Source organism: Nanorana parkeri, unplaced genomic scaffold (genome assembly GCF_000935625.1).
Source record: "Nanorana parkeri isolate BGI_ZX_2015 unplaced genomic scaffold, ASM93562v1 scaffold823, whole genome shotgun sequence".
NCBI classification, from domain to species: domain Eukaryota; kingdom Metazoa; phylum Chordata; class Amphibia; order Anura; family Dicroglossidae; genus Nanorana; species Nanorana parkeri.
This window is the reverse complement of record NW_017307091.1, coordinates 343,028-345,449: the sequence shown is the minus strand read 5'-3', so window position 1 is coordinate 345,449 and position 2,422 is coordinate 343,028. Positions and strand designations below refer to the sequence as shown.

Here is a 2,422-nt window from a genome sequence, read left to right as displayed (position 1 = left end):
CCCCTCGCAAATATATTTATTCACACACCCCCTTCCAAATATATTCACACACCCCCGCCTTACAATATATATACACCCAATATATTACCCTCCACCAATATATATCTAAAACACACATCTATCTGTATAATTTATTGTATGTCACAGGACACAAGGAGTTAATTTTGACATCACTGGGTTATGCACCTACCTTTAGGTGATTGGACACTGGCAAATCAATCAAAGCTGAGGGACAGCCCTGCATAACCCCTCCCGCTCCCAGCTGCGGGGAGACCCCGCCTAACCGCTCCCAACTGCGGGCAGGCCCCGCCTAACCGCTCCCAGCTGCGGGGAGGCCCCGCCTGACGGCTCCCAGCTGCGTGGAGCCCCCGCCTAACCCCTCCCGCTGCCAGCTGCGGGGCTGCCCCGCCTAACCCCTCCCGCTGCCAGCTGCGGGGCTGCCCCGCCTAACCCCTCCCGCTGCCAGCTGCGGGGCTGCCCCGCCTAACCCCTCCCGCTGCCAGCTGCGGGGCTGCCCCGCCTAACCCCTCCCGCTGCCAGCTGCGGGGCTGCCCCGCCTAACCCCTCCCGCTGCCAGCTGCGGGGCTGCCCCGCCTAACCCCTCCCGCTGCCAGCTGCGGGGCTGCCCCGCCTAACCCCTCCCGCTGCCAGCTGCGGGGCTGCCCCGCCTAACCCCTCCCGCTGCCAGCTGCGGGGCTGCCCCGCCTAACCCCTCCCGCTGCCAGCTGCGGGGCTGCCCCGCCTAACCCCTCCCGCTGCCAGCTGCGGGGCTGCCCCGCCTAACCCCTCCCGCTGCCAGCTGCGGGGCTGCCCCGCCTAACCCCTCCCGCTGCCAGCTGCGGGGCTGCCCCGCCTAACCCCTCCCGCTGCCAGCTGCGGGGCTGCCCCGCCTAACCCCTCCCGCTGCCAGCTGCGGGGCTGCCCCGCCTAACCCCTCCCGCTGCCAGCTGCGGGGCTGCCCCGCCTAACCCCTCCCGCTGCCAGCTGCGGGGCTGCCCCGCCTAACCCCTCCCGCTGCCAGCTGCGGGGCTGCCCCGCCTAACCCCTCCCGCTGCCAGCTGCGGGGCTGCCCCGCCTAACCCCTCCCGCTCCCAGCTGTAGGGCGTATGTCCACCCGGAGAGTGAAGAGCTAGCCAAGTTCCCAGACAGTATCCTCAGTCCTCTTATAGGATGACGATAATTCTGAGGCTCAGAAACACATTCGGAGTTGCACTTTAAGGGTGGTGTTTAGCTTTATGGCAATTGAATTTGGCGCCATTAGGCTCCCCTTGTGGTCTAGAGGCTGGGAACCTTGCCTGTCCCCTCCTCCCCAGGTACTTTACTGCGTGTTTGTCCATCATTTTCTTATTCCGGCCCTCCTCCAGCCAGCCACGTGCTGCTGCTATGCTCTCCATTGTTCTCAGGAGCTTCACCTCCACACAAGCCTACAACTGCATCAACTCAGTCAATGGTGCCGCTGGACACGGGGCTCCTTCTCTCCGATGTTATGAGTTATTGTGGGAGTACATTCATGGTGGATCATTGGGGCGGAGAGCATGGGGGCCACACATCCGGATCGTGGCTCAGGTGGGGGTTCTCTGGGGAGAATGTTTGTTTTTTGCCAATCCCATGCTGGGCTCTCTTTCTCTTTCCAAGCTAGTCTCAGGCTCCTCCTCTAATGTGCTATCCAGAGAGGCAATCCATTATGGTGGATTTTGGGGAAGAGGGGGAGGAAGGAACTCTCACAAAGAGGACCTGTCCCCTGACGTTCCCCCCATGAAGGACACAGTATCAGTCTTTGTGGATGTGGTCCACACCGGTTTGCAGTTAGAACCTCCTTCCAAAGGTCAGGAGTTTGGGGGTCTCTCCCCCTAAATGGTTTGCCCAGCAGTATCCTATGGAGGATGGCTTCCTTAAGAAGTGGGCAGTCCCTACTGTGGACCCTGCCATCTCTTGCCTGAACAAGACCCTTAGAGTGCCTCTAGAGGATGTCTCCATTTTCATAGACCAGACAGACCAGTGGGTTGGATGCCCTCTGTAAGGCCTTATTTGTCCTTGCAGGCCCAGCCATTGAGCCTGCCATCACCTCTATGGTGTCGGCCTGGTCCAAGGCTATGACCAAGGAGCTCAGATTTATCCTGACTGATCCTGAAGTTCAAACAGCTTGAACTCTTTCCTGCAGCCCTTCACTACTCCATGAATGGCTTGGCAGGTATGTTGTCCCAAATCTCCAGAATGAGTCTTCGTTTGGTCCACATGCAGCAGATCCTTTGTTGGTTGGCAGAGCTCCCCTGCAAGAAAGCCTAGAGCGCATGCCCTTCTCAGGAGGATGTCTCTGACTTGGCCTGCGAGAGGATCTCATGGGGAATCCTTGGACATCTATATCTAGTAAGTCAGCAGGTCGGGGGGGGGGGGGGGGGTTTCTTTTGTATAGGGTTCATGC

The 2,422-nt window shown here is 60.0% G+C and overlaps 1 protein-coding gene across 1 annotated transcript in view; it reads left to right on the top strand.

Moving 5' to 3' along the window:
• USF1 (upstream transcription factor 1) overlaps positions 1–2,422 on the top strand; it is a 9,830-nt gene that overhangs the window by 403 nt on the left and 7,005 nt on the right. The gene's annotated exons all lie outside the window — the stretch shown is intronic.